Here is a 17,389-nt window from a genome sequence, read left to right on the forward strand (position 1 = left end):
AATGAGAGAGAGAAAAATATGTAGCAGAACACAGGAAGAATAATAAATGATATCAAGAGTACAGTGTTTTCATGGCACTTATCTATGATTTCCTTTCCTTAAAATGTCAAATTGCTTAAATATAGTAAAAAAGTAAGAGGTTAAAGATTTAGATCAAAATTTGAGACTTTGAGTCAAGGAGTAGAAGTCATGCTTCAGTAGAGGTAGCAAGTTAATTTCCAGCATATAGACACAACTAGATTTAAGGTAGACTGGCCATCAAGTGAAAAGGGGAGGTACAGTTGGAATTAAATGATCATAGAGCCTAACATCAACAGGGAGTAAGATAGAAAACTTGCAAATGTCAAAAGAGTTTAATATCTGACCATATTTTTTCTGTCACTGCTTCTGTGTTTTTAACTCATTGCGGTAAGATTTTACCTCCAACACTCAATAGAATTTGTTCCTTGGGAAAGTACCCATACTGTTTTCTTGCTGAGTACCAATGACTATTCTTAGTCTTCATCTTCCTTGATCCTCTGAGTCATCTGACACAGTAGGTCACTCATTCCAGGATATTCACCACCCCATCTCTGTCTCTGTTTCTGTCTCCTCTCTCTTTCTCCCTCTCTTTCTCTCTTCCCTGAGTATTGCCTCTCTGTGTCTGTTTCTGTCTCTCTTATCTATCTTTGTCTCTAGGTCTCTTTCTGTTTCTCTCTCTCTCTCTCTCTCTCTCTCTCTCTCTCTCTCTCTCTCTCTCTCTCTCTCTCTCACACACACACACACACACACACACACACACACACACATATCCCTCTTTTTCTATCTGTGTCTTTATTTCCTTCCCCAAATCCAGATCACCACAGGTTTGTTGATCTTCCCTTTCTAACTCCTCCTGAGCCTCATCTTATTCCCTAACATTTCTTTTGGAAGGCTAATTTTGAACATATCTAGAACTAAATCATTGACACTTACTTTTTAATTCCCTTAGAGATCTCATTCACCCAGAAGGACTTAAACACCAGCCACTTTCTTATGAGTTCAAAATATGGCTCCAATCCATTCCATTTCTACTCTCTAATACTTAACATTTCTAAATTAAAGTTTCAAAAACCTCTCAAATTTAGGTTATGAAGATGAGGGTAAAATCACAACACTGGATATGTTTGAAACAACTATATTGCTTTATTTATGTATTTTTGAACTTCTTAGAACTAGAATTGATTTTGTATATTTTAAAATTGTTTTTATTGCACTATACATTTTTCTCTGTTCCTCTCCCTTCTATGCTTTCCCATGTCCCCCATGCTCCTTCATAAAATTATGAAACAAATATATTATTTTATGCTTACTTAAAATGATTGTGATCCATATAAGTGTATGTGGATCATATGTGAAATGAAGTACTACTACTTGTGCTGATAATGTCCCTGCCAAAAGTCATAGGCTAATAGAAAAGTAGCAGAGAGGAGAAATCTCAGTTCAAGTTGTAGGTCAGGGAAGTTCAAGTTATTCCCCAGCAATAAAGTCTATCATCACAGCACTGGATTGCCTAACAGAGTTTGAAGATAAGCTCCCATTGTTAACGATACCATGTACTCAAGACATAGGACCCAGGAGTGCCAACCTAGATCTGCCTGAAAGCCTACTTCCATGAGATCTAGCTGTCACAGTGCCAGAAGTTTCTATGAAAGCTGTCTAGAGAGAAAAGCAAGCAATTGTTATACCTGGCTATGTTGCCCATGAACCTCAACAATGGTTTACTTATATCTTCATGGTAACCAGCAGCTATCTAATGGGACTTAAGGCCTGCTAAATAGGTGGGAAATCATGCTAGGTACCTGGAAAACTAATCAGTGCCCCAGGGCTTATGAAGTTATGGGTTTTAAAGAAGGACCTATAGTACTGGTTTTCAACCTTCCTAATACTACAAACCTTTAATAGTTAGTTCTTCATGCTATGGTTACCACCAACCATAAGATATTCTTATTGTTATTTTGTAATTATGCTACTGTTAAAAATTATAATATAAATATAAACATTACAGGTATCTAATATACATTCCCACAATGGGGTCACAAACTATGAGTTCAGAACCATTGACCTATAGCTACTATTTAACTAAAATAATTACTACTTATACTCTAAATACTCATCCTTATATTCACAAATAAGTATATCCCCCATCCATCATCAAAGAAGTTCCAAGTTTCAGCTGATATAAACCACTCCATGAAACCATAAATGTTCAAAATGAAGAGAACATTCAGTAGTATATGTATAATGAATTATATACAAAACAGTTCCTGCACCTATGGCTCAGAAAATGTCTTAGAAATCACATGTTTCCAGTGGTTCTGCCTTTATATGTTACATACTCTTTTTCCTTTGCAGTTCTTGATATTCTTTGTTGGTTTTGTACGACAGTTTTGATCCACAGAAAGTGCAAAAGCTGATTCAAATTTAAGGTCAGACATAGTCAACAGGAAATGAATACTGGTGATGCAGAAGAGAGAGAGAGAGAGAGAGAGAGAGAGAGAGAGAGAGAGAGAGAGAGAGAGAGAGAGAGATTTGCCTAAACCAGTTCCCAGTGGGTATGGTCATCACCAGGTTCCCAGGTAGAGGGTGTTGCTAGGTCTAGGTGACTGACATGAAGGGATCGGGGAATGGAGAAAAACTGTATCTGTCTCAAGGTTTGAAGTAGCCCTTAGACAATGGTGGTACTATGGACCTAATTGTTCCTGAACACAAAATTCAAATAATCTTTCAGGTCTACAGTGATTTCAGTATTAAACACCTTTTGTCATCTTATCTTTTCTCACATTATCCCATTTCCACAATATCAATAAAATGGCTGTTTTCCCTAACTGGTTTCCACTTGGTTCTTTATATTTCCTACTTCTTCATCCTAGAATGTTCTGTCCTTGTAATCCACATTACTTTGAACTTAGTATTGTATTATACTTAGTATCATATTGTAAATTTATAAATTTACACCCTATCATAACTTCATTTTATATCTTGGATACATATTGCTCTGTGATTTTGTATCTGGCTGTATGACTTGGTGTGACAAATCCGAGTGTACAGGTATGATAGAAAGAAAGACTGAAAGAACAATTTTCCAATCAATCTCCATTTCTTAATTATGTTTACAATGAAAGCAGCACACCTGGGTAGCTGCTGATATAAGTAGAGTAAAAATGTATAGATAATCAAATGAACCCAACTTACAGCCAAGAGACAGGGCAGATTAAAGGAATTGTAAATTATTAAACTTTGTCCAACCTGTCATGACTTGTGTTGCAATACACTTTATTATTGTAGTTGTGTTTAAGGACAGAATTATTATGACAGGAGTTGCCATTTTGCTTAAAAGAACTACCAATATCTATTTTATTTCTAAATAAAACAAGGCATTTTATAGCATGCTCCATCTTTCTAAAATTTAATGACTAAACTTTAACAACCTGGTCCCAGTACCTAAAATCTACTGTAGTGTGAGCTTTCATAGATGCTTGTATTGAAAAGATTGCCAGTGTGGCAGAAGCCAGGCATTGAGGGTCATGGTGAAGTTCAAAATCATATTGTGGGAATTAATAAAATGAGTAAGACAAACGTTAGAAGACTGAGACAATGAGCTCAGTGTTGAATTTGATATTCTAGAGGTGAAGTATGTCTGTGCTCACAGATCTGATGACAAAAAGGGTGGGTGTAGCTGGCATCACTGAAAGGATGAAGTGAAGACTCTTAGTCCTTCTCCCAAGTGTTTATTATCTTCATGTCCTTTACACAGAATTGGGCATAACTATTTATGAATCAGAACAGAAAGGAAAAGCAATCTTTTTCAAAGTTTTAGTGTTAATACAAATACTAGCACAATAGATAAGTGGAGAAATTCTTTTAGAGAGAAGGGGCATGCTTGAAATTAGAAGAGTAGCACTAAAATTATTTGAATTTTCTCATTCATATTGACAAGTGATTTGCATTTTGGAAAGACTTCCTCTTCTTAGTCTTTCAACAAGTTAGAACATCAGAACACCTGTTCCTTCAATGGGTCTCTCCAGTGTTCTTGAACCAAATGTCAACTAGTAGGTATGATTTATCAGTGCATAAAGTCCTAAACATAGAATGTGTTCATTGTTTTTCCATTTTTGTGTGTGTTCTATTTTCTTTCAGTTTGTTTTACTGAAGCTAATCTAATTAGTAGTTGGTCTTGGAAGACATGTTTAGGATCAGAATAATACAAAATCTTTTAAATCTGACAATACAGCCCTAACATTTTATGTTAGTGTAGTTAAAAATTGACTGAAAAATTCTAGAAGCTAATTAGAGCATTCATTTTAAGAATTAGTACAGAGAAACTGAGCGGGGCTATAGGTTTTTAATACATTGTCATGGTGGTAAAATGAATTTTGTTTTCCTGCTACAACATGATTGTTACAAATATGCTTAGACTGCTCAATGCTTAACACATTGTGGAAAATAGTTTATAATGTAGTATTTCAAGTATTTAGCTTTGCCGGTAATTGGAACTAACTTTTAATCAATTGAACAGGAAATTAATCTACTCTATCTAGGTCTGCTCCTCTAATATTAAAAAAAAAATAGCTACGAAACAGGCTTGTTGAAATGTCAGAGCCAAGGACAGTTCTAGATGACCAGGGACTCCTGAAATTTGACTAAGGTTAAAATTAATATACTGTAGAGGGGACTGGTGGCTCTTCATATTGGGAAGTCATGTTCTCTAGGTCCTAGATTGGGGGAGGCACTTCTTGTGCCTCTCCTCTATCCATCCCAGCCACAGCAGCTCGTCTCTTGTGGTCAGGACACTCCATCACCATACCACTATCTTCAGATACATCAGAGATCCTTGGAGGCATAGCCCTGACTTTTACCAATTGGAGGAGGAGCCTCAACAGCCAGGCATCAGGCAAGATTACTATGGCCAAGCCACCACACCTTCAGCCACCAAGACAACAGAGGCCATCTGGAGGTACAGGCTCTACCTGCACCTATTGGAGGAAAAGTGACTTCCAGAGGCACAGATACCATGTGCATCAATTGGAGGATGAATCAAGGCCTGTACCTATAATTACCCCAAACCCAGATGGGTAAAAGGCAGTGTATGAATACATTCAACAACATAAAGAGAACCATGGCAAATATGACACCACCAGAACTAAGTGGTTTCACAAGAGGAAGACCTGAACGTCCCAACTCAGATGAAGCACAAGAAAACAACCTCAAAAGAGAGGCCCTTAAGGAGGAAATGCAAATTTTCCTTAAAAGAATAGAGTAAAAGACAAACAAAAAGTTGGGAAAAAAAATCAGTGTATCCCTTTAAAAAGCTGGAAAAGTCAAGAAAAGAAAAAAAAAGGAGATGAAATAAATAGTTCAAGACTTAAAAATTGAAATACAGGCAAAAAAGAAAATGCAAATGAATTGTATAAATGGAAAATCTGGATAAATAAACAGGAACTACAGATGCAGCTATAACCAAGAGATTATGAGAGACAAAAGAGAGAATTTCAGGAGTTCAAGTTAAAATAGGGGAAATAGATTCACTGGTCAAAAAAATGTCAAATCAAACAAATTCTTAAGACAAAACATCCAGAAAATCTTTGACACCATGAAAAGACCAAACCTAAGAATAATAGGAGTAAAAGAAGGAGAATGCCTCTTCAAAGACAAAGGAATTATATTCAACAAAATCATAAAGGAAAACTTGCCCAACCTAAAGAAAGCAATGTCAATGAAGGTACAAGAAGTTTGTAGAATACCAAATAGACTGAACCAAAAAATAGTGCCTTGCCACATGATAATCAAAACACTAGAGATATAGAAAAATTAATATTAGTAACTGAAAAAGAAAAGGGTCAGACCTATCAGAGTTACATTCAACTTCTATGAAGTCTAGAAGGTCTTGAACAGACATTTCGCAAATACTAAGAGACCAAGGATGCCATCCCAGACTACTATACCCAGTGAAGTTTTCAATTATTATATATGGAGAAAACAATATATTCCATGACAAAACCAGATTTAAACAATACCTAACTACAAATCCAGTCCTATACTAGAAGGAAAGCTACAACTTCATGAAGTTAGCTATACCCAAGAAATCACAAGCAATGGATAATTTCACACTAGAAAATCCCAACAAAGGGAAATACATGTCCATTACTATCAAAAACAACAAAACCAGAAAATAACAGGAATTAACAGTCACTTGCCATTAATATCCCTTAATAACAATGGATTCAACTTGCCTATAAAAAGACACAGGCTAACATAATGGATATGTAAACAGGATCCATCCTTCTACTGCATATAAGAAACAAGCCTCAACCTCAAAGACAAACATTACTTCAGAGTAAAGGGTTAGGAAAAGATTTTCTAATCAAATGGACCTAAGAAGTAAGCTGGTAAAGCTATTTTAATATCTAACAAAGTCGACTTCAAACTATAATTAATCAAAAGAGATGGAGAAGGACATCTCATATTCATCACAGGAAAAAATCCATCAAGATAAAGTTTCAATTCTGAACATTAATGCCCCAAATACAAGGGCACCAACATTTGTAAAAGAAACATTACTAAAGCTTGAAGCACACATCAAACCACACACACTAATCGTGGAAGTCTTCAATGTCCCACTCTCACTGACAGGTCTGCCAGGCAGAAACTTAAAAGAGAAATAAGGGAACTAACAGATGTTATGACTCAAACAGACATATATAGAACATTTCACCCAAATGCAAAAGAATGTATCTTTTTCTCAACACTTCATGAAATCTTCTCTAAAACTGACCACACAGTTAGTCACCAAGCAAATCTCAACAGAAAGAAAAAAATTTGGAATAACCCCAGCATCTTATTGGATCACCATGGCTTAAAGATAAAATTCAACAACAACACAAAATACAGAAAACCTACAATCTCATGGAAAGTGAATAATGCTAAACTGTATCACCACTGGGTCAAGAAGAAGTTTTAAAAGAAATTAAAAATTATCTATGATTCAATGAAAATGAAGGTGTAATATACCCAAATTTATTAGACACTATGAAAGCACTGCTAAGAAGAAAGTTCATAGCACTAAGTGCCAATATAAAAAATTTTGAGAAATCTCACACTAACAACTTAACAGCACATTTTAAAGCTCTAGAATAAAAAGAAGCAAACATACCCAGGAGGATATGACAAGAAATAATCAAACTGAGCCCTGGTATCAACAAAATAGACACAAAAATAACAATACAAAATATCAATGAAACAAAGAGTTGGTTCTTTGAGGAAATCCAGAGAATATTTAGGTCATACTATGAAAACCTGTACTCCACAAAACTGGAAAATATAAAAGAAATGGACATTTTTCTGAATAGTTAAGACTACCAAAAATTAAATCAAGACCAGACAAACTACTTAAATAAACCTATAACTCCTAAGGAAATAAAAACCGTCATTAAAAGTCTCCCCCACCCCAAAATAAAAGCTCAAGGTCAGATGGTTTCAGTGTAGAATTCTACCAGAATTTCAAAGAACTAATACTAATACTCCTCAAATTGTTTCACACAACAGAAACAGAAGAAACATTGGCAAACTCTTTTTATGAGGCTATAGTCACCCTAATACTCAAACCACACAAACACTCAACAAAGATAGAGAATTTACAATACAAAAATACTCAATAAAATATTGAGAAACTGAATCCAAGAACACATCAAAAAATTATTGACCATGATCAAGTAAACTTTACCGCAGACATGCAGGAATGGTTCAACATATGAAAATCTACCAATGTAATCCACCATATAAACAAACTGAAAGAAAAAAAAAGCATACAATCATCTCATTAGATGCTGAAAAAACCTTCAACACAATCTATCACTACCCCTTCATGATAAAGGTCTTGGGGAGATTAAGGATACAAGGAGCATTCCTAAACATAACAAAGGCAATATATAGCAAGCTGACAATCACTATTAAGCTAAATGGAGAAATGATCAAAGCAATTCCACTAAAATCAGAAACAAGTCAAGGTTGTCCACTCGTTCCATGTCTATTCAATATAGTACTTGAAGTTCTACCTAGAAAAATAAGAAAACAAAGAAGATTGAGGGGATACAAATTGGAAAGGAAGAAGCTAAACTTTCGTTATTTGCAGATGATATGATAGTATGCATAAGAGACCCCAAAAATTCTTCCAGGAAACTCCTACAGCTGATAAACACCTTCAGCACTGTGGTAGGATACAAGATTAACTATAAAAAAATAATAGCCCTCCTATACACAAATGAAAAGCGAGCTAAAAAAGAAATCAGGAAGACATCACCCTTTACAATAGCCACAAGTATCATAAAATATCTTGAAGGTAACTCTAACCAAACAAGTGAAAGACCTATACTACAAGAACTTTAAGTCTCTGAAGAAATAAATTTGAGAAGATATCAGAATATGGAAAAATCTTCCATGCTCTAGGATAGGTAGGATCAACATCAAATGGCAATCTACAGATTCAATGCCATTCCCACCAAAATATCACAATTCTTCACAGACTTTGAAAGAATAATATTCAACTTCATATAGGAAAACAAAAACCCAGAATAGCCAAAACAATCCTGTAAAATATAGGAACCTCCAGAGGCATCACCATCCTAACTTCAAGCTATACTATGGAGCTATGGTAACAAAAAGAGTATTAATGTAAAAACAGTCAGGTTGATCAATGGAATCAAATCAAAGACCCAGACATTAATCCACACACCTATGAACAGATGACATTTGACAAAGAAGCCAAAAATATATGACAGAAAAAAGAAAGCATCTTCAACAAATAGTGCTGGCATAACTGGATTTCAACATGAAGAAGAATGCAAATAGATCCATATCTATCCCAATGCACAAAACTCAAATCCAAATGTATCAAAGACCTCAATATAAATCCAGTTACACTGAACCTAGAAAAAGAAAAAGTGGGATGTAGGCTTGAACGTATTGGCACAGGAGACCACTTCCTCAATACAAAACCAGTAACATAGACACTGAGAGCAATGATTAATAAATGGGACTTTCTGAAACTGAGAAGCTTCTGTAAGGCAAAGGACATAGTCAGCAAGACAAATGACATTCTACAGAATGAGAAAAAAATTTTACCAACACCACACCTGACAGAGGATGATCTCCAAAATTTAAAAAGAAATCAAGAAACTAGACACCAAATTATCAAATAATCCAATTTAAAAATGGACTGCAGTTCTAAATGGAGGATTATCAACAGAAGAATCTCAAATGGCCAAAAGAGATCTAAGGAATGATTCAACATCTCAAGATGTCAGGGAAATGAAAACCAAAATGCCTCTGAGATGCTGTCTTACACCTTTCAGAATGGCTAAGATCAAAAACACCAATGACATTTTTTACTGGAAAGGAAGTGGATTAAAGGGAACACTCCTCCAGTATTGGTGGGAGTGCAAATTTGGACAGCCACTTTTGAATCAGAATGGTGGTTTCTCAGAAAATCGGTAATCAATCTACCTTAAGACAGCAATACCATTCGTGGGCATATACCCAAAGGATGCGTATTCATACTACAGGGACATTTGCTCTACTATGTTCATAGAAACATTGTTCATAATAGGCAGAACATAGAAACAATCTAGATGCCTCTCAACCAAAAAATTAAAAAGAAAATATGGTACATTTATGCATTGGAATATTACTCAATGGGAAAAAAATCAATGAAATTTTTAACTTTGCAGGTAAGTCGATGGAACTACGGGGAAAATACATCCTGAGCAAGGAACGTGTAAGACTCATACTCAGAAAGACAAACACCATATGTAATCACTCATAAGTGGATATTAGACTTGAAGAAAAGAATAACTAGCCTACAATTCTCAACCCCTGAGAAGCTAGGTAACAAGGACCCCAAGACAGACATGCATAGATGTCCCTGGGAAGGAGAAGATATCCTTAGATAAGATCTCCTGAGTAAATTGGAGTGTGTATGTGGGGGTGGGAGAAGGGGAAGGGAGAGGAGAACATGAGGGAATGGGATGATTGAGATGGCAGAAGGACAGAGGGGGACAACAAGGAAAGAGAGATCGTGATGGAGGGAGCCTTTATGAGTTTAGGGGAAAATCTGATGCTAGGGACAATACCAGGAACCCACAAGGATTACCTTAGCTAAGACTCCTAGCAATATGCAGAGGGTACCAGAACTGACCTTCCCCTGTAATCAGATTGATTTTTATCTTAGTTGTCATCATAGAACCTTCATCCAGTAATTGATTGAAGCAGATGTAAATATCCATGACAAAGCAATGGATTGAGCTCCTGGAGTCTAGTCGACGAGAGGGAGGAGAGATTATATGAGCAAAAGGGTAAAAATTATAATGGGGAAACCCACAGAGAGAGCTGATGCGAGTTAGCAGAAACTCACTAACACTGAACTGATAGCTGGAACCCCAAACTGAGTTCTGAATGTGGGTGACAATTCTGTGGCTTGGAAAGTCTGTGGGCCCACTGGCAGTGGGACCAGGATTATCCCTAGTGTATGAACTGGCTTTTTGGAACACATTCTTTATGGAGGTATACCTTGCTCATCCTAGATACAGGAAGGAGCAGCTTGGTCCTGCCTCAACTTGATATGCTAGACTTTCTTGACTCCCCATGGGAGGCCTTACTCTTTCTGAGGAGTGGATGGGGCTTTGAGAGGGAGGAAGGTGGGTTGGACAGGAGGAGGGGAAGGAGGGGGAACTGTGGTTAATATGTAAAATGAAAAAAAAGCCTTTTGAATAAAAATTTTTAAAAGTACATTGTAACCAGTTTCTGCACACTGTATCCCTTGAGACAAGAACTAAACTGAAGTTCCAGAATAGTTGTCCACCTTTCAATCAATTGTCAGAATACTAGGAGTAAAGAGTGTCAAACTACGCATAAAGAAATAGACCAGCCCTTATAATGAAGGGGGGGAATGCATTGAAAGCATACAAAAGGCCTCACAGATACATGCTTGCAAGAAAGGAGAAAATTGCCCTCACAACCTGTTCCTTACCTTACATAGTGTATGGCTCCTTCTCTCTGTGGCCAGCAGAATCGTGATCTTACTAAAATAGGTCACAAGCAGTCACTTTTCTGCCACACCGAATCACAGAATATTACCTGACTTAGACTTTTTAATGAATATGACTAATTACTTGAAATGACTAAAACTATTTCCTGGTTTTGTACCTTTAGAAGACGACAGAAAAAAATGCAACCCCAGTCCTGGTGATCAAGAGTGCAAGTTCAGCTTTTTGGAAGGTTGAAGCAGAAGGCTCACAAGCTTAAAACCTGCTTGTGAGTTCTCAGTCTCGGTAACTTGGTCCCTTTCTCAAAATGAAAAGCAAAAAGAACATTGGTTTGTAGCTCAGTGAAACACACTAGATTAGCATGGACAAGGACATAATATCAATTCCCAGGACCAAGAAAAGATGACAAAGGAAAGACAGATCTTTTTTGGACGATGTGACACTTGTACATAAAATCATGACATAAATATGTTTACATTTAATCTACACAGGTACTACCAATTGGTATAAATATCCATTACTAGAGCTCTGATGGAAATTTTTTAATGCTGATAACTAGTTCTTAAGTAGACTTTATCATCATTCTATCCACTACTTCCACTCAGACTGTCTCTCCTCTTTGCCTTCACTTTCGTGCTCATTTGCAGTGTCTGCGCTCTGCCTTCCCCTTCTGTTCTGCATTCAACGAGAACCCAGGGAAAGGGTCAGAGAGGTTCATTGTTTCATCATGTTCATTTTTAACTTGAGTTTCATGGAGAGCTATGCATTTTCAAGCCTATCTCTCAAATTGTTAGGAACTGGATTTCTTTTCTATCAGGACTGGAACTATAATTCTCTTTCTATCTAGCCTAAGTCATAATGGCCAATATATTTTCCTGGAATAGTACAAAAGATCACCTTCCTTCCTTGCTTCATTACTTCCAACCTTCCTTTCTCCTCTCTCTCTCTCTCTCTCTCTCTCTCTCTCTCTCTCTCTCTCTCTCTCTCTCTCTCTCTCTCAAAGAATATTTGCTTCCCTTTGGGTCCTTCTTGTCTTAGTGCATTTTCTGTTGCTATAAGAGACTATACAAATGTCATAATTTATAAAAAAAAGTTATTACAATTTTTGAAACTAGAAAAGCTAAAGAGTCAACAGTTGAAGAAGGCTTCCTTGTTGGAGGATGAGCTTTGAAAAGAGGCAGCCAGGGCATCCCGAGATAGACTGGAACAGAAGAAGTTTTGTTTTTATAACAGAGACATTCTCTACAGAATTTGTGGCCTCGTCACCACCTGCAAAGTTTCCATTTTTAATCAAATGAACACACAACTCTGGGAATAACTTTTTAATCATGAATCTTGGAAGAAAACATTCAAATCACAGCACAGGTTTATAAGAAAATGAACAAGACTGGGGAAGTAACTCTGCAGCAGACTGCTCTTGTAGCAGGTACAGAGCCTTGGGTTTAATTCTAGGAACAAAAGCAAATGTATCAATAGGCAATTCAATGGACTTTCATCACATAATACCATCACAAGGCATTGCTCTGTCATGGTGCTATCAGGTAATATTGGCTAATGAATCTTTCTGCCATATTGACTATATTATAGTCGGTTGCAGGGAGGCTGCTGCTTGTTTGTCCTGGCCACCCAGCTAGCTTAAGCCTGAAATAATCACACAGAAACTATATTAATTAAATTACTGCTTGACCCATTAGCTCTAACTTCTTATTGGCTCTTACATCTTAGTTTAACCAATTTCTTGTAATCTGTATATCACCACGAGGTTGTGGCCTACCAGCAAAGTTGCAGCACATTATCTCCAGTTGTGGATCCATGGCATCTCTCCAACTCTTTCCTTCTCCCAGCATTCAGCATTTAGTCCAGTTTTTCCCCACCTACCTAAGTTCTGCCCTATCAACAGGCCAAGACAGATTCTTTATTTATTAACCAATAAAACAACACATAGACAGAAGGACCTCCCACACCAATAGTCCATTAAATACTTCATGAACTATTTAAAATAGTCTAAATAAAGCTATGTTCAGTTTTTATAAGATTCTAATTTTGCTTAAGCAACATTCTCAGTGACAGTTAATAAGCATATTAAAACTAATTAATCTGTTTATATTGAAGACATTTCATCTGAAAGTTGTCAACAAACCATTGACTTTGATCAACAAAGTTCTATTCCTAGAAAGAAAACATGACCAAGGCAACTCTTATTTTTTTTATTTTTTAAAAGCCTTTAACTTGAGGGCTTGCTTAGAGTTTCAGAGGGTTTATGATAGGAAGCAGGCAGGCATAGTTCTAGAGCAGTAGCTGAGAACATTATATCCTGATCCACGGGCAGCAGGCAAAATAGACACTGGACCTGGTTTGAGTTTTTGAAACTTCAAAGCCCATCCCTCCTTGACACATATCCTCCAACAAGGACACGCCTGTTTCAGCAATGACAAACCTACCAATTTTTCCAAGCAGTTCATCATATGGGGAATAAGCATGCAAATGTGGGAGACTATGGGGGCATGCTTATTCAAACTTCCATATAAGTCAAAGGATGTAAATGTTTAATTACTTTTAAGACAGGGAGGAGTGACAGTATATGAGCAAATGGGTCATGACCCTAGTGGGGATACCCATAGAAACAGCTGATCTGAGATAGTAAGAGCTCATTGACTCTGTACTGATATTGGGGGAACCAAACTAGGCCCACTGAAGGGGGTGACAGTTGTATGGCTTGGGCAATCTGTGGGGCATCGGCAGTGGGACCAGGATTTATCCCAGTGCTTAAACTGGTATTTTGGAGCCCATTAGTTTTGGAGGGATATCTTGCTCAGACTTTGTTGACACCCCTTAGAAAGTTTTATCCTCTCTGAGAGGATGAGGGACTGTGGTGAGGGGAAGGTGAGAGATCAGAAGGAGAGGAGGGAGAATTGGGACAGGTATGTAAAATAAGAAAAGATTAAAAGGTTGTTTTTTAAAAAAATATATTTAATAATAAAAATTTACAGCTACAAACAAAATAAAATAAAATCATTTAGAAATCAGAAATCTTTCACTAACTACTTTTGAAAATTTAATTATGACAAACTCAGTTGCTTTAAGATAGACTGTCTTAAATATTCCTTATTTGAAAAGTGACAAATGTGTCTTCTACGTAAATAAAAATTCCATAGTAACAGAGAGAGCTAACTTATTCTAGGTACTGGATATGATTTTTATGGTGGATACACATAATATCCTGTTCTTGTTTATTTATTTACTTTGAGAAGGCCACCCAGTGTCACTAATAAAAGCTTCTGTGGGTATCACATTTTGGACCATGTTAATAATGTAACAGTTTATTTTCTTGCTCACTTCTCTATCTTACTGGCAAGAAATTTTAGAAAGAAAAAAGGAAAACAGTAGATTCCTTTCAGTAGTTAGAGTACTAATTGTTGATTGCCTTGGCGGGCCACTTAGTCTAGGGTTAGTAACCCGCCTGGCAGTTCAGTTATTCCAGGGTCACGGAGAGGCACTACCTGGAAGATATGGGCTAGGAGACAGGAAGAAGGCCATGCAAAGTTTGTCAGAGCCTCCGTTTATTACAGATGGGGTACAGCTTTATATATGGTAAAGAGTTGGGGGATGGGAACAGGGTTCTGGGCTCTTGCCGCGTGGTTCACGTTGGTCACATGGTCCTCGTTGGTCACGTAGGCAGGAGGTTATCTTCGGTCAAGTCACAGTAGGCCTGGAAGTTGACACACCTAGTTCTCTAGATAGTTTAGAATGCGGGGTGGGTTCCGCTAACAGATAGCTCTCATTAACAGCCAATTTGGGTGTGGGGTAGGCTCTGTCAATAGAACCATTCTTAACACAATTAGGGGTGTGGGGTTCTCTGCAGACTCCCCAGGGTGATGGTTCCTGTAATGATTTTAGGAGGAAACTGGCTCCTGACAACTAATTACAAGATATAGTTATATATTTCATATATCACATGCAATAAAGGGAAGGAATAATGAATTAGCTCAAAGTTGGTGATTTAAAAACATAAATTTATTCTATAATTTTCTATATGCGATGCTCAAAACAAGGTTTTGTTTGTTTTGTTTCTTAATGAAACTAAAGTGTTGAGTATTTTAATTAAAGTAAATGCCTGTTCTGGCTAGTTTTATGTCAACCTGACACAGTCTATAGTCATATGAAAGGAAGAAACCTAAACTGAGAAAAGACCTCCACTAGATACAGTTGTAGGTCATTTTCTTAATTAGTAATTGAGGGGAGAGGGCCAGACTGTTGTGGTGGTGCTATTCTTGGGCTGTGGTTCCTGAGTTATATAAAAAAGCAGACTGATGAAGCAATGCTATAACAAGTCAGTAAACAGCACCCCTCTATGGTCTCTGCATCAGCTCCTACCTTGCCTCTAGGTCCATGCCCTGTTTCAGTTCCTGCCTTTACTTCTGTCAGGAATGGACTACAAATGTGTGGGTATAAGTCAAATTAACTCTTTCTCCTCCAGCTTGCTTTTGGTTGTGGTGTTTCATCACAGCAATAGTAACTTCAACAAAGACACACCTGTCTTTGTTGCAGGAGGGCCACTTGTGTTTATCCCAACCACCTGGCTAGCTTAGCCCCAAAATAATCACAAAGAAGCAGTATTATTTAAAACACAGCTTGGCTGATGTAGTAGGCTTTTTTTGTCTATATGTTACTTTCATTGGTTAAATAAAAAGACTGTGTTGGCCTTTTGATATGACAGAAGCTTAGATAGGCAGAATAGACTGAACAGAATGTTGGGAGAAAGAAGCAGAGTCAGGCAGACGCCATGAATCTCTGGTTAGGATCTTTCCCAGTAAGCCACAGCCTCGTGGTGCTACACAGATTTAATGGAAATGGGAAGATGTGAGAGTTAGCCATTAAGAGGCTAGAACTAATGGGCCAGGCAGTGTTTTAAATGAATACAGTTTCCATGTAATTATTTCAGGTAGAGCTAGCTGGGATCTGGGCAGGAATGCAGCCTGCCGTTCCTTTTACTACACTTGGCCCATTAGCTCTAGATTCTTATTGGCTAACTCTTATATTGATTTAACCCATTTCTATTAATCTGTGTATTGCCACATGGCAGTGGCTTAGCAGGTAAAATTCCCAGCATCTGTCTCTGGCAGATCCATGGCATCTCTCTGACTCTGCTTTCTTCCTCCCAGAATTCAGTTTTGTCTTCCCTGCCTACCTAAGTTCTGCCCTATCAACAGGCCAAGGCAGTTTCTTTATTCATTAATGAAAGCAACACATAGACAGAAGGACCTTCTACACCAGACAGGGCTGTTAGAAAGTCTAGGGGAGAATCAGTCACTCACCACTTGCCTTTTATAGCTTCTAATGGTGAAAGATAATCTTTGAAATATGGTTACATCACTCCTGCCTCGTTTATATCTTCCTCTGTGTAGATTCAAATTGTCTCTCTCTTTCCTACTCAGTTACATAGAGGGTCTTTGTGGACAATCAGTAATGATGTAATCTCAAAACCTTTCCATTAGTCACGCATGCAGAAGCTTACCATATCAGACAATGTTTCCAAAAGAGGGCAGGATATGAGTAAGGATTATCCTTTAGCCCACTGTGGTGGCACCCAATCTTTCATCAGATGCAATCTCAAATATCCATTCATTATTTTTCCTGTCAAAGAGAAAATTTTGAATGGAATTATTAATTATATGAGCTATTTGATCAACTAGAGAGTACACTGGGAGTATCCCCCAGGGTAGTGTGTATCCATTCTAGTGACTGTGACTGCTGAACAATGGCAGCCAGCATGATCTTTTCCCCTAATATTATCTAGCTCCTTGGTGAACATCTTGTCTTCCATGATGGCAGCAAGGCACACAGGAGCTTGGAGTGCTGCTCAGGGAGGTTCCTGCTCAACTGCAGCTGACAGCTGACAGCACCTGTCCACTGCCCCTCTGGCCCAGGTTCTCTCACTCTTTCTCCTCCCCCGCCCTCCTAGATAGCTGGTTATTCTGAGATTCTTTAGACCTCTCCAGGTCTCTGGCCTTTTCCTTACCTGCCCTTGGGGGAGGTAGAGCAGCAGGGTGAAAATGTGCCTTAAGGACCATAATAGTTGGATAGGAACTCCAACGGTGGGGAGTATATCAAAGCATTTTTCCCTTTCTCTGGCCAGAGTCCCCACCTGGTTTCATGTGTCCCATGAGAAAAAATTCCCAGTGGGTACCCAGGGGGACAGAGTAATTATATCCTGCGATGCCTGGATTGCACTGTGGTCTGACTACTCTAGGCCTCGGGAAAGTAGCTTGTATTTCAGTGCCTTAAGCACTGGGTCATTTTTGTGTGAAGTTACATTACCCGTAGTGGGATTC

This window comes from Microtus pennsylvanicus, chromosome 1 (genome assembly GCF_037038515.1).
Source record: "Microtus pennsylvanicus isolate mMicPen1 chromosome 1, mMicPen1.hap1, whole genome shotgun sequence".
NCBI lineage: Eukaryota > Metazoa > Chordata > Mammalia > Rodentia > Cricetidae > Microtus > Microtus pennsylvanicus.